Source organism: Capsicum annuum, chromosome 6 (genome assembly GCF_002878395.1).
Source record: "Capsicum annuum cultivar UCD-10X-F1 chromosome 6, UCD10Xv1.1, whole genome shotgun sequence".
NCBI classification, from domain to species: Eukaryota; Viridiplantae; Streptophyta; class Magnoliopsida; order Solanales; family Solanaceae; genus Capsicum; species Capsicum annuum.
Window position 1 is genome coordinate 52,653,944 of NC_061116.1, and position 26,067 is coordinate 52,680,010.

A 26,067-nucleotide genomic window follows, 5' to 3' on the forward strand; every position below is an offset into this window, starting at 1 on the left:
GACTAACTAACAATCTAGTAGATGAGTACTACTTTGCCAATTAGTATTGGAGCCAACAAACGAAACTACAGAATTATAAAAAGAAACTAAAAAAATCTAAAATTTGAGCCAAAATTTGATGCATGAACAGTAACTTGATGATGTGGCAGCCACGTATTGATTGCGGTTTCAATAATTTTTATTTTCCAAAGTCCAAGTCTTGACCAATTTTAATTTGGATTGATGGAATTTGTTTTAAGGAGGGAAGAATAAGTCTTGGAGCCTTTTTTTCAAATTTCACATTTCAAGACTTGACTTTTGTAGTACTTTTCCTTAAAACATGGACCCTTGTTTCATGGGAAAGTGGTTGAGAAGTGATGTAAAGTCTTTAGTGTATAGGAAAAGTCTTTGAGTCACAAGTACTACACCTTGAAACTTGGATCTATGTCTTGCAAGACTAACACAATACACACTCTTTTTCTTCAACTTCTAAGATCAACAACCACTTTTTTCGTTAACAATATATGGAGATGGTGAAGAATCCCAAGAACACAAACTTTGAGTCTTGAAGTTCTAAGGTTCAAGTTGGACCTTCCAAACAACAACAACTTCCCAAGCTTAAATTCCACAACACAATCTCCATAATACAGGTTCAAAACTTGAACCAACAACACACACACGTTCAAGTCTTAAACCCACAACAACAATACCAACAACAATCGGCCACACTTTGTTCACATTAACAACATTAACATTTCAAGCTCAAATCTAAGAATAGACTCAACGTGTTAGTGAGGAACAAAACTAACACATAGAGACAACAAAAACAAGTAAAAATATTGGCCAATACACAACAAAAATATAATTTTTGGCCGAGAACAGTAAATGGACAGATTGTTCTTTTCTTTTCTTTTTTTTTTTGGAATTTTCTAAAAAGCAAGCCCAACACTGATCTTGTAGGAACAAGATCAAGCCATGATTTGATACCAAATGATATGAGAAAGGAAACGAATGCACAAAAACACACTCCAAATCAGTCCACTAATGTTAAGGATTCGAGTACCTTTTTGGAGATCACTCTCGAATTCACTACAACAACAATAATATGAGATAACAATGGTGTATTTGACACCAAAACAGCCACCACAAACTAACAAACAGAGTATCAAGATAACAAGATGAACAATAACACAATTGAAACAACAACACACGATTTTGACTAGAACAACAACAAAGAGTCCAAGAAATGTACGTAAAGATAGATAGATAGATAGACAAAGTGAAGGTATAATCTTAAGAACCCAAGAGCCTATTCCACTCTTGGATCCTTAACACTACACACTAAAAATAGCTATCTCTTCGGTGAACACAAGAGAGATCTCAACCTCCTCTAGCACCCAACGTTCCAAGCATGAATTCAACACGAATGATTCCACACTCAAGTTGGAAATCCTTGTTACAATGTTTCGGCCATAGGCCTTTCTCATAAGAGAGAAATGTTCTTCTTACAACTTTCAATATCAATAACTATCTAAGACTAAAAACCCTAAAAGGTTCTATATAAAGTGTATTACAAAATAGAATATAAAATGACCACAATACCCCTCAAGAGTGAGGTGCCCATCAAGTGTAACTTAGGGGCTATTTTTAGTACATTTAGGCCCTCTTTCACACTTCACTTGTGCACTTCTTTAGACAGATTCAATACGCACTCGTTCTCGTCCATCCTCGTGGTCGTATTCGTATTTGTTTGGTCAAACTTTACATGCCATTATTTTGGTGCTTGTTTTAGTCCATAAAGTGACTTAACAAGTTTACACACCTTATTTTTTTTCCTGGAACCACAAAACCCTCAGGCTATTCCATGTAAATTTCTTTCTCTAATTCTCCATTTAGGAATTTAGTTTTCACATCCATTTGATGGATTTCAAGACCATATACTGCTTCCAAGGCAATTAATATTTGAATCGATGTTATCCTTGTTACTGGTGAGTATATATCAAAGCAATCAAGACCTTCTTTCTATTTGAAGACTTTTACGACAAGTCTCGCCTTGTATTTGTCAATACTACCATTCGCTTTCATTTTCCTTTTGAAGATCTATTTAGAACCTAAAGGTTTGTTTCTTGAAGAAAGATCAACCAACTCCCACGTATGTGTGCTTAAGATTGAATCAATCTCACTATCGACTGCCTCTTTCTAAATTGATGAGTCCAAAGATGCCATCACTTCCTTAAATGTTTGAGGCTCATTTTCTAAGAGAAATATTACAAAATATGATCCAAACAAAGTTGGCGTTCTTTGACATGTACTACATTGTGGATTCTTATCATTATGTACATTCTCACTTGGTTCATCTTGAGGTCATTTAGATCCCCCAGTAGATTGTTTATGTCTAGTTTTATACGGATAAATATTTTCTAAGAATTCAGCATTATTTGATTTAATTATTATATTTTTATTAACATCCAGATGTTCGAATTTATAAACCAAAACCGACATGCTTTACTACTTTTAGCATATCCTATGAACAGGACTTCCATTGTATTAGGTCCTATCTTAACCCTTTTAGGCATAGGAACTTGAACCTTTGCTAGACTCCCCCACACTTTGAAGTATTTCAAGTTGGGTTTCTTTTCTTTCCATTTTCATGAGGATTTAACTATGTCTTACTGTGGGGAACTCTATTGAGTATTCAATTGGTTGTAAGGATATCCTCCCCCCATAAGCTTTGTAGTAAACTTGAACTTATAATTAAGGCATTCATCATTTCAACGTACTTATACGGATGCTTAGCATACATTGATTCTACACAAGTTTGACACTTTGATTTATTGCACTCAAAGTTTAGCAAAACTTCTAAGTTATTCAGTTTTCGTAATGTTTTATAATTAACATGGCCTAATAGTTCATGCCACAAATCATAAGACTCAAGCAAGTAAGAAGAATTTGAACTTTTATTGATTCAATATTTATTATATTCATTTTGAATAGGCCCTTATTGAGGTAGTCTTTTCCTACATACACTTCTCCTTTACTAAGTATACTTTTTCCAGAAATTAATACACATTTGAATCCAGTTTTGTCTACAAGTGAGAAAAAAATCAAGTTCTTCCGTAACCCCAGAACAGGCAAGACGTTGTTAAGTGTTAACACTTTGCCGGAAGTCATCTTCAAGCACATTTTTCTTGTTCCTTCTACTTTTGCAGTAGAGGAGTTTTCCATGTAGATCTTTTCTTCTACTTGAGCTGGAGCGAACATCAAAAATAACTCCTTATTAGCACAAACATGGTGGGTGGCACCAAAATCCATCCACCATTGGCAAGGATTTCCCACCAAGTTGTATTCGGAAAGCATAACACACAGATCATCCATTTCTTTCTTGGACTCAGCCAGATTTGCTTGGTCCTTCTTCTTTTCTTTCTTTGGGGCATGGCAATCCATAGACTTGTGGCCAATATTGCCATAGTTGAAGCACTTTTCCTTGAATTTCTTCTTGGGTTGATTGCTTTCGTTTCCAGCTTTTTTTTGCTTTTTAAAATTATTTTGGTCATCTTCTATAATATTTGCTCCATTCATTACAGAATTGGCTCTTGACCTTCTTTCCACAGCCTTATTATCTTCTTCAATGCGTAGTCTTACAATCAGGTCTTCGACTTACATCTCCTTACGTTTATGTTTTAAATAGTTCTTGAAGTCTTTCCACATAAGTGGTAGCTTCTCTATTATTACTGCTACTTGAAATGCTTCATTCATAATAAAACCTACAATAAAGGTTATGTGAATACTAAGAACATGTTTAAACTGTTCAACAAAGGTATTTGTTAAAATTATACCTTCCGCAAGGAGATCATGGATGATCACTTGCAGTTCCTGCTCGTGGGAAACAACGGACTTTTTGTCTATCATTTTGTACTCTAGGAATCTTGCAATGAAGAACTTTTTAGTTCCGGCATCCTCTGTCTTGTACTTTCATTCTAGCGCTCCCCATAACTCTTTTGCAGTCTTTGTTCCGTTATTCACATTATAAAGGTCATCTTGGAGACCACCTAAGGTGTAATCCTGTAAAGGAAATCTAAGTGTTTCCAAGCCTCCACAATCACAAAGCGCTCTTGTTTAGAGGTTTCCTCGGGCACCCCGAAGCTTCCTCAAATGTGAACCTTTGAAGATAGAGAGTTGTGAGGTAGAAAAGCATTTTTGGCTGCCATCACTTGAAGTCAATACCCGCAAACTTTTTGGGTTTCTCCACCGGTGCCATAGATTGTAGAGCATTAGTACAACTCATCGTGGAAATACTAGTTGCCACTATAGTCGTTCCAGCATCATGCATTTGACTATCAGTCATCATTTTCCTGTCACCACAAGACAGTACCTTTAGTATATCAAAATACTTATTAAAAAGTTGCAGTAACTTCAAATACCTCTTGTTTCTAGTTTAACAATGAAGTTTTTATGACTTTCAATCGTCAACTAAGTGATCTTTAACTTATGATGAAGATTTTATGTCTTCAAATAACTAGTTAACTTCAAACGGAGTTGATAGAAAGATTAAAGATTTAATCTCTAGAAAACAAGCAATACAGAATTCGAAAGCTTATTCCTTAAGATTGTTATTTTTAATATTTTTAGGTACAAGAATCTGTATATAGGCAATGACAATTTTAACACAAGTTCAAGTCTAAGACAAGAACACTTATGAAGTTCTTTAACACCCTCAATGCAACATTATTAATAATCTACCCAAGAGGTATGCTATATTTCAGAAATGAGATGAAACAGAATGGTAAAGCCAAGTCCCCCGACTTCATGAAGTGTCCTAAAGGAATAATTACCTTTACTTTACCTGAGGTTGTGGAATCTTTTTCCCAGGATAAAATGGCTTTCAATTCAAACAATAGCGGTACCTCAAATTTTTGGATTCATTGAACTTACTCAACAACTTAATGATAATACAGAGTTTTTGTACAGAAGAAGAGTGTTTTTTCTGTCAAAATTCATGTCTATACTTGAGGAATATATCAAGTATTTATAGCCTTAAATACGTCCTTTTAGAAAGGATGCATTGGTTCTGCAGAAAGGTACCTATTTAGTAGCAGTCACGTTCCTGCGCCCAGTCTGTGCTAGACCTGTGCCTGATCTGCGGACGCAGGTGATGTTTCATAATTTCTAGTAGCTTCTACGCCTATAGGTCGCATACCTGCACTGTATCTGCACCTACATGTCACCCTACAATGTGAAACCATGTGTATTTTACCTCGAAGGGATACATCCCTTCGTGATGCATTGTGTATGCATTAGCATGACGTCAAAATTGTACCAGCACTTGGAGAAAAATAATTATATCAGATTTTTAAATTAAGTATTTCACTTGTAACACAAGTTTCAAATAAAATTCATCTAATCGATCATTTTCCAAATCCAAATCCAAATCTAAATCCAAATCTAAAGTCAAAGCCGAGCCGAGCAAGCAACGATAACGACAGAACGAGGCACCACCTTGTTCTTGCCTCACTATCCATGTGGATTTAGTGTTCCTTATTAAAGACATTCCAAAGTTCCCTTCTCCCACCAATGGGGGAGATTTAGTGATCTTTCTAATTTGAGAGTGCACTTTTTAATTTGGTGTCTCTCTTTCCCTTTATCATTTTCCCTCTATTTTTCATTCACATATACATTTTAAACCCAAAAATCCCCCACATGAATGGGGAATGGCTTTCTTTTGAAGAAATATACGGACAAGCATGTGATCATTTAACAAAGACTGATTGCATCTGGATAAGTAGGTTTCCCTTTGAACTTTTTATAGTGAATATGCATCGGATGCACTCGGTCAATTGGTAGATTTGATATCTTTGAACCATCGAGATTTGATGTACGCCTAGACAACATATGTCACACAAATAACCTTTTACTATTTATGGTTCTCACGATTTTGTTCTTTTCAGCCAAGAACATGTCCCGATTTCATGAGAGCTTAGAGAATATGCCTTTATTAACATTCTCCTTTAAGCGTCTTCCACTTTTCCCTCACATAGATGATTTCTAAACGTTTAATTCTGTAGACTAAACTATTTGGTTAAATATGCTAAATTTAGATAGTCATTAAAAGACTTTACACCTTAATTCTTATCCTTATTTACTACACATTATCTACATCATGAGAATGGATTGGCTAATTTACAATGTTGAACCTATCAGACATAACTTTGTTTGATCTCATTGAACCTAGCTGTTGGGATCTCCAGTCTTCTAGGTAGAGTTACCACCATATTGACTTGTCCAATTCCTTAAACCCATTACCTTGGATGTCCTTTCCAATCATTCTCTATATAGGCCTTTAGTAAGTGGATCCGACACATTATCCTTTGACTTACACAGTCAACAGTGATAATTCTACTAGAGAGAAGTTCTCTAACAGTATTATGACTCCATCTTATGTGACGAGATTTACTGTTGTACCTCATGCTCCCTACCCTACCTATTGCCGCTTGGCTATCATGATGTATGCATATTGGTGCCACTAGTTTGGGCCAATAAGGAATATCTTCCAAGAAATTTTGGAGCCATTCTGCTTCTTCACCGACTTTATCCAATGTGATAATTCAGATTCCACTATAGATCAAAGAGACCACTCCTCCACCGATAGTAAATACATATCCACTTGTGGATTTTACTTCGTTCGATTCGGTGATCCAATTTGCATTACTATATCCTTCATGTACCACAGGATATTTATTATAATGCAAATAATAGTCTTGAGTGTATTTAAGATACCCCAAAACTCTTTTTATTGTCATCCAATGAGTTTTATTAGGATTACTCATGTATCGACTCAACTTACTTATAACACATGCTCTGTCTGGTCGTGTATAGTTCATTATATACATTAAACATCCTAATACTCTTGCATACTCCAATTGTGAGTCACTTTCACCTTCATTCTTTCAAATTGCAAAGCTCACATCCAATGGAGTCTTGACAATACGAAATTCCATATACTTGAATTTTTCAAGTACCTTTTTGATATACTGAGACTGTGAAAATGCCAACCCTTGTGGAGTTCTATCGATTCTTATTCCTAAGACTACATCCACAACTCCAAGGTCTTTCATATCAAACTTGCTCTCGAGCATTTATTTCGTTGCATTTATTTCAAAAATGTCTCTACTAATGATCAATTTATCATCCACATATAAAAAATAATGACTTGGTGATTTGGAGTGTCTTTAATATAAACACATTTATCACATTCATTAATCTTGAACCCGTTTGCCAACATGGTTTGGTCAAACTTTGCATACCATTGTTTAGGTGCTTGTTTTAGTCCATAAAGTGACTTAACAAGTTTACACACCTTATTTTATTTTCCTGGTACCACAAAACCCTCAGGCTATTTCATGTAAATTTCTTCCTCTAATTCTCTATTTATGAATGCAGTTTTCACATCCATTTAATGGATTTCAAGACCATATACCGCCACCAAGGCAATTAATATTTGAATTTACATTATCCTTATGTATCAAAGTAATCAAGGCCTTCTTTCTGTTTAAATCTTTTCATTACAAGTCTCGCCTTGTATTTTTCAATAGTACCATCCGCTTTCATTTCTCTTTTGAAGATCCATTTAGAACCTAAAGGTTTGTTTCCTGGAGGAAGATCAACCAACTCCCACGTATAGTTGGTTAAGATTGAATCTATCTTACTATCGACTGCCTCTTTTCAAAAGGATGAATCCGAAGACGCCATCGTTTCCTTAAGTGTTTGAGGCTTATTTTCTAAGAGAAATGTTACAAAATTCGAACCAAATGAAGTTGAAGTTCTTTAACATGTACTACATCTTGGATTCTCATCATTATGCACATTCTCACTTGGTTCATCTCGAGGTCGTTTAGACCCTCCACTAGACTGTTCATGTCTAGTTTTATACGGATAAATATTTTCTAAGAATTCAGCATTATCTGATTCAATTACCATATTTTCATTAATATTCGGATGTTTGGATTTATGAACAAAAAACCAATATGCTTTACTACTTTTAGCATATCCTATGAATATGCAGTCCACCGTCTTAGGTCCTATCTTAACCCTTTTAGGCATAAGAACTTGGACCTTTGCTAGACACTCCCATACTTTGAAGTATTTCAAGTTGGGTTTCTTTCCTTTTCCTTTTTCATAAGAAATTGATTGTGTCTTTCTATGGGGAACTTTATTGAGTATTTGGTTAGCTGTAAGGATAGTCTCCCCCCACAAGCTTTGCGGTAAACCTGAACTTATAAGTATGACATTCATCATTTCTTTCAAAGTTTGTTTTTTTTTTCTACAATTCCATTAGATTGAGCTGAATACGGGACTGTAGTTTGATGGACAATTCCATTCTCTACACATATTTTGGTGAAGGGAGATTCATATTCTCCGCCCCAATCACTTCTTATAGTTTTGATCCTTTTCTCTAACTGATTTTCAACTTGAGTTTTGTATTTCCTAAACACATCTATTGCTTCTTCCTTATTATTTAGCAAGTAGACATAACAATATCTAGTGTAATCATTAATAAAGTTATGAAATTCTTTTTTCCACTACGAGATGGTGTTGACTTCATATCACAAATGTCAGTATGGATTAAGTCTAAGGGACTAGAATTCCTTTCAACGGACTTATACAAATGCTTAGCATACTTTGATTTCACACAAGTTTGACACTTTGATTTATTGCACTCAGAGTTTATCAAAACTTCTAAGTTAATCAGTTTTCGTAATATTTTGTAATTAACATGGCCTAATCGTTCATGCCACAAATAGTAAGACTCAAGCAACTAAGAAGAATTTGAACGTTTATTGATTTCAACATTCATTTTGAATAGGCCCTAATTGAGGTAGCCTTTTCCTACATACACTTCTCATTTACTAAGTATAATTTTTTCATAAATAAATACATATTTGAATCCGTTTTTGTCTAGAAGTGAAACAGAAATCAAGTTCTTCCATAACTCCAAAACATACAAGACATTGTTAAGTGTCAACACTTTGCCGAAAGTCATCTTCAAGCACACTTTTCCTGTTTCTTCTACTTTTGCAGTAGCAGAGTTTGGCATGTAGATCTTTTCTTCTACTTGAGGTAGAGTGAACGTCGAAAATAACTCCTTATTAGCACAAATATGCCGAGTGGCACCAAAATCCATCCATCATTCGCGAGGATTTCCCACCAAGTTGCATTCAAAAATCATAGCACACAGATCATCTATTTCTTTCTTGGACTCAGCCAGATTTGCTTGGTCCTTCTTCTTTCCTTTCTTCAGGGCACAACAATCCGTAAACTTATGGCCAATCTTGCCACAGTTGAAGCACTTTCTCTTGAATTTCTTCTTGGGTTGATTGTTTTCATTTTTAGTTTTTTTTCACTTTTTAGAATTATCTTGGTCATCTTCTACAATGTTTACTCCATTCATTGCAGAATTGCCTCTTAACCTTCTTTTCGTAGCCTTATTATCTTCTTCAATACGTAGTCGTACAATCAGGTCTTTGACTGACATTTTCGTACGTTTATGTTTCAAATAGTTCTTGAAGTCTTTCCACATATGTGGTAGCTTCTCTATTATTGTTGCTACTTGAAACACTTCATTCACAATCAAACCTACAATAAAGGTTATGTGAATACTAAGAACATGTTTAAGCTGTTCAACAAAGGTATATGTTAAAATCATACCTTCCACAAGGAGTTCATGGATGATCACTTGCAGTTCCTGCACTTAAGAAACAACAAACTTGTTGTCTATCATTTTGTACTCTAGGAATCTTGCAACAAAGAACATTTTTGTTTTGGCATCCTCTGTCTTGTACATTCGTTCTAGAGCTCCCCATAACTTTCTAGTTCCGACATCCAGTAGGTTCTGCGCTATGCCTGTGCCCACAGGTCCCGTACCTGTACTGCATCTGCGCCCACAGGTCACTCTACAGCATGAAACAGTATGTCTTTTGCCTCGAAGGGTCACATCTCTTTGTGATGCGTTGTGTATGTATTTGCATGGCGTCAAAATTGCACCCGCACTTGGAGAAAAATAATTATATCAAATTTTTGGATTAAGTTTTTCACTTGTAACATAAGTTTCAAATAAAATTTGTCTAAAAAGATAGACGTCATCGATCGATCATTTGATAAATCCAAATTCAAATCCAAAGTCGAGCCGAGCAAGCAATGACAACGACGACATAAGGCACTACCTTGTTCTTGCCTCACTATCCATGTAGAGTTAGTGTTCCTTATTAAAAACACTCCAAAGTTCCCTTCTCCCACCAATGTGGGAGACTTAGTGAACTTTTTAATTTGAGAGTGCACTTTCTAATTTGGTGTCTCTCTTTTCCTCCACCATTTTCCCTCCATTTTCTATTTACATATACACCTTGAACCCAACATCTTGTTTATGTAGCGTGCTTAGTATCATTTTGTTAAAAAAAAAAAAAAGGTATTTTTGAGCTAAGAATTTTAAGAAGGAAAATTTTTTAAATCAAAAAAATTAAAGAAAAAATAATTGAATTTTCTTGGATTACATGGGCTAATTTTAGAGGTCACGTCCTTTCTAACCACTATGTCACGTGCGATTGTGGGTAAATTACAATTGACATTCATGTGTAAAAAACCCTAGTTCTCCCTTCAATTCTCATCTCTTTTTTACTTTTGTTCTTATTTACCAGCTCCTTCCTGTGACTAGGGGTGGGCGTTCGGTATTCGGTTCGATATTGACAAAGTTTGAGTTCGATAATTCGATAATCGGTATTTGAACATAAATACCATATACCATACTTATAAATATCGGTTCAGTAATTTGATAATCGGTAAATTAAACTTTAGTTTGGTACGGTATTTGGTAATACTATATTAAAGTTAGAGATGTGCAAATGTATGTTTAAATTTCAAAAAGTATATTTAATAGAAACCCTATTTATAAATATATTACCAAGGTTCAAGAGATTCTTTAAGATGACTAATAGTATTGTCTATTGGGTTGGGTTAGACACACACACACATATATATACATATATATATATATACATATATATATATATACATATATATATATATACATATATATATATATATATATATATAATAAAAGTGTGAAGATCCTTAGAAAAGTGATTTGAACATTTTGCCCTTCATTAAAAGACTCTTCTTTAGACAAAACTGTCTTTTCACTATTTTAATTAATATTTTTCTTTCTACTGTTCAACTAGAAAAATACTTCTATGGAATTACTTTCCTTTCAAGTTTAGGACTCATAATGTTGTTGGTAATTTTGTGAAGTCTATATAGCACAAACATTTATTTTCTCACGTTCAATAAGTCTCTCATGACTGGTGAGGCATGAAATTTTTTTTATTTGGTTCAAAATTTTCGTATCAATTTTTTATTTGGATGCTTTGATATGTTTATTATCTTATTACCAACCTAAATGTCAATGTACCCAACCAAGTTTTTGTTATAATGGGTGCTTTTATTTGTTTTATACCTATTTTCATATATTTTTTATGTAATTATACCTATTCCGCGTCGAGTTTAGTGGGTGCCGGAGCACTCAAAATCCTACATAGGTCCGCCCCTGGGTTTAGTTGTATTATTTTGATATCACTATTATCGTATTATTTTATTATAATTTACATGCGGTAGATGTGTGTCAGATGGCTTCGAGAAATTTTTTGTGTGTAAAGATTAGATTTAATTATATTGTTTTGATGTCTCTATAATTATATTATTTTATTACAGTTTACAGGTGGTAGATGAATGTCAATTGACTTTTAGAAATATTTTTGGTAAAGTTTTGGTTTAATTAATAAATTCTTAATCTTTACATACTCAAGATATTGCATTTAATTATTGTATTAATGTTTATTATTTAAACAAATATCCTATTTAGTGTAACGTTTGAACTCATTAAGATGAGATACACGCGCGAAATGCGTAAACCTAAACTAGTATATATATATATATATATATTCGATATTCGGTAAATACCAAATACCAAACGGTATTAATATCTTCTACCAAACTTAATCCCGAATATCGAAATGCTGAAATTTTACTCTCAAATATCATACCAAATATCGAATTACCGAATACTAATTATCAAATTTTTTATTCGGTTCGGTAATTCGATTTTTGATATTTTATGTCCAGCCCTACCTGTGACCCAATTATCAACTATCAATCTTCATTTCTTATTTCATTTATGCCTTAGTTTCCCAAATAATTAGCTCAAATCACTCGTTACAAGCTAATGCTACCTCCCTTTAAAAACAAATGACCTAATTTGAGTTGACACGGAGCTTTAGAAATTAGAGAAGAATTTAGATTCTTGTGGTCGTAAGTTAAAATTGTATGAAATGTAATTGTGGTCTTAAGCATGAACGGAGGGAGTATTTGGACTGTTATTGTTTCTTTCAATTAGTTTCTTTTAAGCTTTCATCTTCTTATAGTTCTTTAATTTGATTACTACCCATTTCGCTCAATGGGTAATATTTGTGACTAATTTGAAAATTATCATCCATGCTTTATTTTGTATGGATTCGTTGTTCTCGTGGTGATACTTCCCGCATTTTTGGGATTCGTATAGCTGCGTCAACTAGTTTGAAATATGCTAGCTAGTACTCGGGAGATTTGTAAGGTTGTTTATAGGGGCGTAGACGATCAAGCATAATGTAGTCACTTGGTGCTTCATGTGTTTCATTAGTTGTAAAATCTAGTCTTTAGGTGATAAGTGTTGTTCTTGTAGTAGTGTAGTTCATCAGATATGGGGCATGGTCGTTTCTGGATGTTTGTGTGTTTATGTGCCTCTTATGATGCTTTTAGAGTCGTAAAATTTTAGCCTTTGCCTCAAAACAGAGAAGAGATGATACAAATGTGATTTTTGACATATCAATGTCCTGTATGTTTATGTTCTGAAATATGATAGCTAGTACTTGTTTTGACTTATCTATGGGATGATGGTAACAGCTGTAAGGGGTGGTAATTTACACTATGGTTGATATTTAGAAATGAGCAATGAGTGCTAGGTGAATGAAGAGCTGTAATTCAATAGGTGAGCCTTCACGGCAGGGGCGGCCAGAGGGTCAAGCCACTGAATCCTCTCCTGATTTTGGGGACCACAATTTTTTCATCCGGTGTTCGATATTTGTATTGAATTTCCCAGACTTTTTCGATTTTGATGCACACAAATTGATAAAACAGGAAAGCGCTCCCTAGCAATTTTTTTTTTCATTTTGAGGCTCGAACCCAAGACCTCTAGTTAAGGGAGGATGAAGACCACATTTTATCCATTATAAATTTATGGGTTTATTCTTCTTTTTAAAATATTGAGCAGAACAAATAAGGCCTCCGTTAAAGTTGGTTTTAGGCAACCATTCTTATTGAGTCACCCCTGTAATTCACGGGCCTTTCTGGAGTTTCTATGTGGTTACCAGATACATAGGATATCAACCGCGAATCCTGTTCATATGCGAGCTTCAACAATTGGATTCGGTTCATATTGATCAGAACAAGGTGGATACCCTAAATTGGTGGACAAGTAAAGACAAGAAATTTACAGTTAAAAATTGTTAGAGAGTGTTGATAAAACAGTCACGTCAATGTGATAATTCTTGGCTTTGAAGATGATATGGAAGAAAAAAATTCCCGTTAAAGTAGCATGTTTTGGATGGGTTGCAACTTGGGAAGCATGCTTAACTCAAAATAACTTGTAGAGAAGAGGTTTTAACCAATGTAACAGATGCTTCCTGTGTCAAGAAGACCAAGAAACCATGGAGCACCTTTTTCACCATTGTAAAATTTCTAGAGAATGTTGGGAGTTATTCCTAAATTTTCGTAGTATTAGTTGGGTGATGCCTCAAAAAGTGAAATATTTGTTGGAAGGATGACAAAAACAAAAAAGTCAGCTCGGTGTACTAAAGATACCGCTATGCGCGGTATTCGGGAAAGGGCCCCATCACAAGGGTGTATCGTATGCAGCCTTACCTTGCATTTCTGCTAGAGGTTTTTTTCAAGGCTTGAACCCATGACCTCCTAGTCGCATGACAACAGCTTTACCAATTATGAAAAGAGATAAAACAGATATGGAGTACTATTCCGTTGTGCAACTTATGAACAATTTGGCTAGAGAGAAACAAAGCTTGCTTTGAAGGACGGAGAACACACATTTTTAGAATTAAGGATAGATATTTACATAATTTGTATTTTTGGAGTAAAGTCAGCTTAATAGAGAGTTTGAACTATTATACGAATTTTGTGGATATGCTAGAAAAAAGAGAATAGGAGGTTGTTTTTTTGTTTTGTGATGTTTCTCTTCCTTTCCCTGTACCATCGTGGTACCTTTCAATAAAATATCTACCTTATCAAAAAAAAAAAAAGCTTTAGAAGGATATGATGACTGGAAAGTTCATCCACTTAAGACGCTCAATATTAATTATCTAATAGTCCTTGTAGGTTTAGTTTTTTCCTTTTGATTTACATTAAGCAAAAAAAAAAAAAAAGAAGAAGAAATTCCTAGTTGGTTTAGTTGTTTACTTCCTTGAAACTTAAATTTTGTTTCTTCAATTTGATTACTCTTCACATTGGAATGAACAAGCTATCTGTATCTTTTGCTAATACAAATCATATGAGTCTTGAATTAAGGATTTCATTGAAAGAACACTTGAATAGTTGAATTCCTTTCTTTTCTATCAAAATCTCGGGAAGCTTGGATTTCGCGACTATGCTTTGAATAGCTTATCCAATGTTCTTTGGGAAGATTTGAAACAACTAAAGTAATCATACCAATAAATTGCACGAGAGGGAAATGAAAAAGCCAATTGCACTATGTTAATTGATTTCTAAGTGATGAAGATATGAAGACAGACAGCTAGCTGGAAATAACAGGATGTTTTTCTTTTTTTCTAATGATTTTCGCTGTTGCTTTGCTGTCTATACTCCTATAATTGCTTTGCCTGTTGCTTTGCCAACTACGATCTGAGCATACACACATCCATATGTATGTGTAAGTGACTTTATGTTGCCCAGACTCCAAAAATACTGCCATACCCTGTCGGATCCTCCAAACACACTAGACTTCTGAAGGTTCTGACATGCACCCGTTTACTTTTTTGAAGAGTCTGAGCAACACTAATGTGTATATGTATATTTGCATGTGTCCCAGTGAAAAGTGAAGTGCGGGTAGGATGACACCACTATTATCAATAAAAATAAAAATATGAAAACTACCCGCTGAACCCCAGTCACTTTAAAGAACTTTCATTACACAAAAAGACAAATGTTCTTTTCAATTTGTGAAAATGAGGTGTTTATTAGTTTTATATTCATGGCATAAAGATAGTTAGAGATTATATAGGGTGGAGAATGTATTTGCACTTTTGCCTATCAAGTCTCCCAAAATTCCTTTTAGTTATCTATGTCTCCAATGGCACGTAGGTGGGTTGGGCAATGGGAGGACAGGCAGAATATATGAAATTTCCTTGTTCTTGTATTAGGAATGATAGAACGAGAAACAATTGATATTTGACCACATTTTTTAACTATGAGAGGAGGGAATGTGAGAAAATAAAATGGCATAATTGTTCGCAACAAATTTTCGTCGACGCTGAAAATTAACTGCAAGCAAAAATAAAATAAACAAAAAGAATAATTTTATATAAATGAATTTTGCGGGTGCAATTCCGTTATTCTCTCGATTCTTCTCTCCTAAGTTTTTTCCATGATTCAAGGGCCTTTGCAGCGTGATTCTCGAATGTATGATGATTTGAGCCTCCTAGAAATGTGTTTGGATCTCGAGGAATTGTCTGACAACACTTCGTCTTGTCGAGTTGATCTCCGGGCAGAAATCCGTTAGTCAATTCGTTGAAGAGCTGTGTAGTCAATGCAGAAGCTTCCTCCAATACTTGCAGAATGTCCTCCTTTTTCTTTTCTCCCCCCTAGAATGTTATATTACTCCCCTATTTATAATTATACGGGGTAGGCCTAGTTGCTTGTGATTGACCGAAACATGTCACTTTGCCACTTGGCGCCTTTTGACTAGTTGTTGAATTTGAATGAGATTTTCACATCATTTGTAAATGTGGCGGCGTCTCATTGGTCTTGGATTTGACTGGAATGCCACGTCACTTGATGAATTTGGGCTTCAAGGTGAGATGAACCTTGATAAGGAATACAATAAGCTTATTATTTTTTTAAGCCCAAAATAAGTTTAAACCCAATAAAATGTGGATCAATTTTATATGAATTTGATTCAATAAATTTTATGTGTCTACATATGCCCCCTACTTCAAGGTTGGTCGACGTGTAGGCTTGCTGAAACTTGGCGGCGAGACTTAAAGTACTCATGAATGTGTTTTCATTCTCGTGATTTCAAAGGTATTTGTTTCTCCCAATGTTGATCATGTCAAATTAAAGCATTGTGCATTTGGTACCGACACTTATCGCCAGATTACAGTTTCACGTAGTTGGCATCAATCTGCATAGAACCGAAAGCTTCATCCAGTCAACACTGTAGAAGTATTACATCTTCATTTTTTTGTGCAGGTTTATGCAAATGGTCTTCATGTCAGACCAAAAAAGTCGACATGATTGATGTTGAACCATTTAGTGCACTACTTCCTTACTGCTTGATAAGAAAATGATTTGGAATGATCTGATTTTATCCTTGATGACGCTGAAAGTTTTCCATTTTAGCTTCACCGAGCATGTACTTGGTGTCATTCTTGCGACCTTGTGATGATGAAGTTCTGAGTGTCTACAGTCCATCATTGCAAAGCAAGCATGTGGTGCATCTCATCCGTGGGGCTCGGCGATAAAGAGGCTTCGAGTGAGAGAATCCCGTTCTTTTCAAGGAGCACGTACGTAGTACCATCCAGCTTGATAATATTGATATAGGGAGTAGCCTTTTCTGACTTTGGTGAGCAAGTACTAGGCACACGTCCACAAAAATATTTATTCTCCAATGGGAGAACAAAAATCTGAGTTGTTTGATTCATAAAAAATGGAATTCAATGTCCTATTTTATCAGTTTTGTGCATCATCACGATAAATTCCGTATTTTGATGTAGGAGTATCGAAATTAGGAGCCATTTTTTTTACGTTAGAAACTAGACTTATAGAGCTACGTTTTACGTGGGAATCATAATCAGATTGCATCCGAATCTTCCCAGATATTGCTTAAAAAACAGCCTTCTAATCTTGGTTTGCTGGTTATTTTAGCTTTGCGCAGCGTCACGATAAATTCCATATCTTCACATGGAAGTATTGGAATCAGGTTTCATTTTTTACATTGGAAATTAGACTCATAGATCTATGTTATGTGTGAAATCCATCATCATATAACCTTTATATTTTCTCATGTACTTTTCTAAAATTGCAGCCTAAATCTTGTGATATTCTATTTCTCCTCAGATTTTGGATACTTCATGAATTTCATCATCTACTTCAAGTTTTGGGCCACATCACTTCCGCAATTTGTTGAAGGACAGACTAGAGCAATATTCAAAGTACCACAAGTCTTTTTCTTGTCGAGAAGACTTTATTATTTGGGAGATAATGAAGAATCCTTTTTCTTTAAGAAAGCATCTTCAAAGGACTCCAAATATGTATTTAAGCTTCATACTTTTTTTAGAGCTATTCACAGTTTAGACTCATGCGGGCCAGGAGTGACATGCAGTTTAAGCTTATGCCTTAAGGAGCGTTTTCACTTGCAGTTTAGGCTCGTGCATTGAGGAGCGTCTTGACTTGTAGTTTAGGCTCGTGCATCGAGGAGCATTTTAGCTTGTAGTTTAGGCTCGTGCATCGAGGAGTATTTTTGACTTATAGTTTAAGCTCGTGCAGCAAGGAGCATTTTTGACTTACATTTTAAGGTCGTACAGCAAGGACCATTTTTGACTTGCAGTTTAAGCTCGAGCAGCAAAGAGCATTTTTGACTTACAGTTTAAGATCGTGCAACAAGGAGCATTTTGGGGAGGAATTCTCGTAATGTAACTTTCCTTCTAACCCTTTGTAATGGAGTATTGTTGCACTTTAGTTTGGTATTTATTGCCCCTATTGGTTGAAGCAGATTTGCACTTGATCTTGTGTCGACTTTTGGAAGTTGGAGTTTAGAAGTCCTTTGACATTTTTTTCTTTTACAAGTGATCGATGTCCAAGTATCACCCTTCTTGCTATTGGAGAAGTTATTTTTCATGAATTTTCTCGTTGTTTTCTTCAAGGCTGGAACCCTAAATGGGTCAAAGCTCCCGAATTGTAGCATGATGATTTCTACAACTTTTGGTGATTCCACAGAGCACATGACTTGTAGAGCTTTTGAAATTGAACCTTTCATATGATGCAGTTTGGCGCTAACATGATTTGCATCAACTGTATCGCCTTCATCAATGATGATCTTTCCCTCTTGCATTAATGTCATGATCTTTTCCTTCAGGATGAAGCATTTTGTTGTGTGATGGCCAACAATGCGGTGAAATTTGCAGTATTTAGGATCATCGACTTTGTTTGATTCTTCGAGTCGCTTTGACTTAGGAAGTTCCATGACTTTTTTTGCTAACAACTCATCAAGAATTTCAGGAATATCAGAGTTGGGGAAAGGATATACCCTTGCTTGTAACTCTTTCAAGGTTGGTTGATTTTTCACCTCTCGCATTTGTTGCTTTGGAGATTTCTCTTTTAACTTTTGTCTTGTAGAGGACTTTGTAAAACTCACAGTTGTCGTCTTAGATTCCCCAATTTGGTTCAGATAAATCTTTGAATTTTGTGACTTCTTTCCTAGGATAAAAAGTAGGTGACACCACTCTATGACTTGCAATACTTAGTTCCATGTCATAAGCGCGCGTAGCTAATTCTTTAAAAGTTCGAGGCTTAATTCCTTGGAGGATGTACACAAGGTCCCAACGCATCCTTTGAATGTAAACTTCAATTGTGAAATTTTCAGAAAGTTGATCCTTGCAATCAAAGCTCAATGTTCGCCAGAGATTTATGTAATCCAGTACAGACTCATCTTTACTTTGTCTTGTGTTTTTCAACTCCATCATGCTGACCATATGACGGGTACTGTAGAAGCAATTTAAGAAATGACTTTCTAGTTACTCCCAACAATCAATTGATCCAGACTACAAGTCTGTGTACCAATCAAAAGTGTTGCCTTTCAAGGAGCGAACAAATTGCTTGACAAGAAGATCACCATGTGTACCAACACTGCTACAAGTCTCAATGAAATGAGCGATGTATTGCCTTGGATTTCCCTTTCCATCAAATTGTTGAAACTTTGGTGGTTGATATCCATTTGGCATCTGTAAGCCTCGATTCGCTTAGAATACGACTTTGAGTATCCCACAAAACTTTGTGACGGACCGTCATACTGTGCTTTGATGGTGTTTGCAATCTTATCTTGTAGTTGTTGAACTGTTAGAGTAGCCACTGAAGCGGATCGATCATTGCAGTAATTGTCACTTTTCTTGATGAGAGATTCACCATCAACTTTTCTCGCGGTGTTAGATTATAATTTGACTCTCCAGGATTGTATAGATCCAACTTGCTCATAAGTCGGGCAATTTGATGATCTTTCTCATCAACGGACTTCTTCAAGGCTTCAATGGTTTGCTCCATCATTGCAAACTTCTCGTCTAAGTTAATTGCATCAACCATGAAGGTGTTGACTTTCTTTGAAGTTGGAGAATTCATTAAGTTTTTAGATTCTCCAAAGTTGCAGCCAGTTTCAGATGATTCATCTGATAAAATAGATGGAAAGTTGCCCCCAGGGGTTGTAGTTACTGCCGAAATTTGAGATTTTCTCCTTTTTTTCATCACCAAAATGGTGAAGTATTGGGATCCATCCAAAGCACAAGCATTGAGATTGCGTTGATTGATGGGGCCAACAAGTTTGATCTCAGTAGACGTGACAGTAGTAGACTTCTTGCACAAAACTTCATTGATTTTTCTAAAGTCCATTGTAGTAGTTGAATATGTGATTTCCTTTGACTTGTAGGAGGAAGAGATGAAGAACAGAACTGGTCCCATCGGGCGTGCCAAAATTTGTTCGGAACAAATTTTCATCGACGCTGAAAATTAACTGCAAGCAAAAATAAAATAAACAAAAAGAATAATTTTATATAAATGAATTTTGTGGGTAAAATTTCGTTATTCTCTCGATTCTTCTCTCCTAAGTTTTTCTGTGATTCGAGGGATTTACAGCGTGATTCTCGAATGTAGGATGATTTGAGCCTCCTAGAAATGTATTTGGATCTCCCTTGTCGAGTTGATCTCCGGGCAGAACTCCGTTAGTCAATTCGTTGAAGAGCTGTGTAGTCAATGCAGAAGCTTCCTCCAATACTTCCAGAATGTCCTCTTTTTTCTTTTCTTCCCCCTAGAATGTTATGTTACTCCCCTATTTATAGTTGTAGGGGTAGGCCTAGTTGCTTGTGATTGGCCGAAATATATCACTTTGCCACTTGACGCCTTTTGACTAGTTGTTGAATTTGAATGAGATTTTCACATCATTTGTACATGTGGCGGCTCTCATTGTTCTTGAATTTGACTGGAATGCCACGTCACTTGATGAATTTGGGCTTCAAGGTGAGATGAACCTTGATGAGGAATGCAATAGGTTTATTATTTTTTTAAGCCCAAAATAAGTTTAAACCCAATAAAATGTGGATCAATTTTATATGAATTTGATCCAATAAATTTTATGTATCTACAATAATATACAATATGGAATGTGGAGTGTTTGAAGAAATTCCTGGTGTAATTAGCTTTTAACAAAGATGAGTAAGTTTCCATATGACAAGAATTCACCTCTGTTCTAACTTCTGTTTTTCCTAGTTCCCTTCAATGTTTTTATTGTTTGGAGTACACACAAAAGAGTGAATGAAGTGATTTTACATTATTAAGTTCTTTATATATTCCCTTAAAGCACTCTTGGTCAACTGTTGCTTGCCTTCTGAGTTCTTAATAATCTGTTGGGAAGTGCGTTCCTATTGGAAAAATATACATTAATTGCTGAACTATGTAATCTTGGTCTGTCGTGTTCTTCTTCAAAAACTAATATTTCTTGAGAGGAATCGTATTTCTTAGTTTAATGATTTCATGTTGAAAACATTTTTTTTTTGAGCTTCAAAAACTACCATAGAACAATTCCCTTAAATGTTGTTCTTCACATTTCCAACTTGAAAGCCAATAATATATAGCTTGAAATGCTGTCACTATTAGCAGGATGATTATAATTACCTTGATGTTCTTTCTTTTGGTTTCAGTCTGAACGTTCTTGTTTGCTTGCATGGGATGCATAGGTGCACAATCATTTGCTCATTGAATGACACTGTTAATTCTTCGGACATTGAATGTGTGTTGAATGACTTCAGAATGGGCAAAATTCCTTTTGAATGGGAATATTAATATGTGTTTTCATGTGTTTACCGTCCAAGGTGTGGGCATTCGATCTTGAGTGCATTTCTACCTAGCAAATAAAATGAAGATATCTTTAGTACATTTTTGTTGCTTTCCGTATCACTCTATTCAAAGTTGTTGCCAGTTCTTTGTATCCATTTTCTCTTAATTACTTATTGGTTCATTGATTAAGATGAAGTCCTACATTTGGCTCCAAACTGCTGATGGTTCAATCCAACAAGTAGAGGAAGATGTTGCCATGTATTGCCCAATAATATGCAGAGAAATACTTCAAACTGGCATGGGATCCTCAAAGAATTATGCCATATCACTTCCTCAACGAGTCAATGTTGCTATTCTGGGCTTAATACTGGACTATTGTCGGTTTCATCAAGTTGCTGGCCGTTCTAATAAGGTCAGTTCTTGGTTTCCTAGTTATAGAAATGCAATGCCCTACCAGATAGGAAAGGATTTGCAACAGCTATTCTTTTTCATTCTGCGTGTAAAGGATGTCTTTTATGCACACAGGAGCGCAAGGCTTTTGGTGAAAATTTCATCCGGTAAGATACCAAGAAGTTATCTGAGTTGGCATCTGCTGCTGACGGCCTTCAACTGAGGCCTCTGGTTGACCTTACAAGTCGTGCTCTTGCTCGGATGATTGAAACCAAAACTCCTGAGGAAATACCTGAAACTTTCCATTTGCCTGGTGATCTACCCGAGGTCCATATTTTGAAAGAAATTATTTGTAGCCCCCCCCCCCCCCCCTCCCCCTCCCTTCCCTCTCTCCATCTTGTTGGTATTTCTCACTTTGAAGTGGTTTCTCATTAGGAGAAGTTGGATTTGAGAAATATGACTGATGATCCACGTATCCGTCTTCTCAATAGACTCTATGCAAGGAAAAGGAAAGAATTAAAAGAAAGAGAAATTAAAGGTGCTTTGAGATTTAGCTCTTGCGCTTGTATCTTGTGACATTGATTACTTGATGCTAATTGATGCCTTGTTCTGTATGCACTCTGAGTTGTGTTATTCCCTTAATGGAAAAAATACCTCATTACGTAATTCCAGAATGTCAAGGTAGAAGCAGAGCAGCAGGTGGATGAGCTATCAGTTGATGATCTATCCTTCATAAATGGGGTCGATGACGGTAAGGTTTGAGACTTAACATCCTATAATTTTGGTGGTCATTCTACTTTCTTCATGTTGCATTATTAAAATAATTGAACGGTTTTACATGCTGGTCTATAATCTGTATATTACCAAGACTTGTGTTTTGATGAGGTTGCATTGTGGCTGCCTGCCGCCCAGCTCAGCCACTTGTTTTTATACTAGGTGGCCCGAGCCCGTGCGATGCACGAGCGAAATTATGATGGTAGATAAAATAGTTATGCTTCCTAGTATGTGGAACAAAGATTACATTACATATAAGCATTTGTTGGTACAAAAAGTGCCAAAGCTAAAAGTTAATTAAGTTTGCACGGGCGAAATTCTGATAGTACATAAAACAGTTATGCTTCATAATATGTGGAACAAAGATTACATTGTTACGTTGCTAGATTGTGAAAGTACCATATAAGCATTTGTTGGTACAAGAAGTGCCAAAGCTGAAAGTTATTGGCACAAGAGCATGGTACATTGTTGGTTGGTTATAGAAAGATCATTTTCTTCAAGATAGCACTGGAGAACAAAGACCAGCGACCGTGACCTGATAATCCTATTGTCATCACCTTGAAAAAGTACAACATAATTGTTCCATAATCAATACATAGTGAATATTATGTTTTAAACATAGTATTAAATTAAGTTATAAACAAGAGTCGTAGAGTCCTAAATTTAATAGTTGGCCGAAAGGATAAAGAGAAAGTGTAAGTTTAATTACATTTATTGCATGACTGACTTTGTTATTGGAACATCAGTTGAAGGATGAGTTGAAAAGAAAGATGCAACAGGGTGTCCATTTTCTTGCAAAAGAACTGTTTAGATAAATAGAAAATGTTATTAATTTATGTAAAATAATTATTTATAAACAATTCAGTCTGTAAAGCTATATTGACAAAGAGAAACCAGTTATAACAGCATGCATAAGGTAAATCATGATCAACAGAAACCAAGACAAACATGAGTACAACGGAAGATTTTAAGGCGTCAACTAAAAATTTGAGTTGAAAGAAACCAGAAAACATTTCTAAGTACAATATCTGTTCTCACTTCTCACATATGGTAATGCTCGGGCAATATTATAATGGTGCTTTAAAAAATTCAACACATAACGTTCAAGCTATCTCCCAGTTGCAACTTCCATCTACTATAAAGTTATATGCTTACACTTGCATGTTTGAAACACCTAATTTAATGAGATTCAAAACAAATACTACATCCTTTCCAAATTGATTGGCTTTTTCTTCATGGGAGCCCCAAAATCTGTCCACTTTATTAATATAGAAAGCTGTACCAGTTGAATTTTTACTTCTGGACAAACTTTTCTCAACCCCGTTCTTCAAAAACAAAAGTAGGAAGGTTCATTTTCAGTGGCATGGAGTGAACATAATCAAGAATACCAAACACGGGAATGCAAATCCTAATCCATCTTATCCAAGAAAAAATTTAAGTGCTAACTTATTCTAGACAAGTGAGCAGAATTCACCATGCCATAAGGGGAAAAAGACAACCCAAGCGAGCAGAATGAACAGTGCCTTGAAGGAAAAAGACAATCGAAGCAATCAATAGCACCAACAACAACATACCCAGTGTAATCAACACCAAAATATCATTTTGTTAATTGATCAATGCCAAAGTTTAATCATGGTGGAAACATGAGAAAAGAACAAGCAAAACAAATGCAAACAAATTAGACCAATTGATAGTGACGGTAACTTATTACCTTTGAGAGTACGCAAGAGATCAGACAAACATTCAGGGGAGAAAATCAATTAACAGATAGTTTGGCCAACCTTACACTTAGTTAGGAAGAGGTACTAAGCTATTAGACATTTCATCAAATTCCTACTCGATGCAAGAGTATTCTGAACATGAAAAATTTTAGATATCCTCATCAAGGATCAGAACAAGAAGAAGAATCACAAATATAGAACAAGGGGTCAGTCAGCCAGCCAGTACCAGAAGAAAATTCATTGAAAGATAAGATAGTTCAACAATTTCTATTCTTTTAATCCGGAATAGCAATGAATTAAAGAAGGAGATATGTTAGAATGTATATTAAGGAGATGTCTGACCTATTGAGACGTTGGGTACATCATAGAGGCAATAAGTTGGTAGTTCTATTTACCAAAAGTTTTCATAGCAGCATAAACAAGAAAGAACAATATTTCATTTGCAAAAGGATAAGAGCCACCTGATAATCAAAAAACATTTAGATGATTGTAACATATATAAATTTTGTGGAATGCAAGTTTAATGACGTGAGGCGGGAGAATGAGGTAGTAGTGAAGCTGGAATCACAGGAGGTATGTAAGAGGGATAGTTTCAAGTATCTCGGGTCTGTGATCCAGAGTAACGGTGAGATTGACGAGGATGTCTCGCACCGTATTGGGGCGGGATGGATGAAGTGGAAGCTCGCATCGGGGGTGTTGTGTGATAAGAAGGTGCCGCCCAAGCTGAAAGGCAAATTCTACAGGGTGGTAGTCCGTCCGGCCATGTTGTATGGAGCGGAGTGTTGACCAGTTAAGAACTTCCACATCCAAAAAATGAAGGTGGCAGAAATGCCGATGTTGTGCTGGATGTGTGGGCTGACTAGAGGGGATAGAGTTTGGAATGAGACTATCCGGGAGAAGGTTGGTGTGACTCTAGTGGAGTGCAAGATGCGGGAAGCCCGATTGAGATGGTTTGGACACGTGAAGAGGAGGGGCATGGATGCCTCGGTTCGTAGGTGTGAGAGGCTAGCGTTGGATAGTTTTAGGAGGGGTAGGGGTAGGCCGAAGAAGTACTGGGGTGAGGTCATTAGGCGAGACATGGAGCAGTTACAGCTCACCGAGGACATGACCCTAGATAGGAAGGTCTGGAGGACGCGAATTAGGGTAGAAGACTAGGGCCGGTTTGGTTCGCTAGTGTAGGGAATTACTTGGTGGGGGTTTTATTCCTGTTATGATTCCGTGTTCCATGTTTTATTACGAATCTGTGTGCTTTCCTCTGTTTTCTAATACTTATGGGTGACGTATTTATGTTATGTAATCTAGTTCTGTGCTTTACTATGAGTTTGTGTGGTATCTCGTGACTTGAGCCGGGGGTCTATCGGAAACAGCCTTTCTACTTCTTTAGAGGTAGAGGTATGGACTGCGTACATCTTACCCCTCCAGACCCCACTAGGTGGGAATACATTGGGTTTGTTGTTGTTGTATTAATAAGAAATTTAAGTATAACTTTGTTCCACAAAAATCAAAAGTAACTGCAAAAGGAAAGTTGATCAACCTACAAATGTATTTAACAAGAATGAAAGAGGATGTAATATAGGTAGTGAAAAAAATATTATAGTAATTATATTGAAGATATTATAAATATTGAGAGAAAGAATACGAAAGCAGTTTCTTAGCAACATTTATTTTGTTTTCATTGGAGTTGATGGCTCCATTTTTTATTTGATCTTGAGTATGTTCCGGTGTTCATTTTGTTGTTCGACTTGTTCAGCAGAAGAAGTAGAATTCTTTTTTTGCTTCTTGCTTCCTTCTTTCATGT

The 26,067-nt window shown here is 35.8% G+C and overlaps 1 pseudogene; it reads left to right on the forward strand.

Annotated features, from left to right (window-relative positions):
- Nucleotides 1-21,354: 21,354 nt before the first annotated feature.
- On the forward strand, nucleotides 21,355-23,363 carry LOC107853455 (annotated as a pseudogene).
- The last annotated feature ends 2,704 nt before the right edge of the window (nucleotides 23,364-26,067 follow it).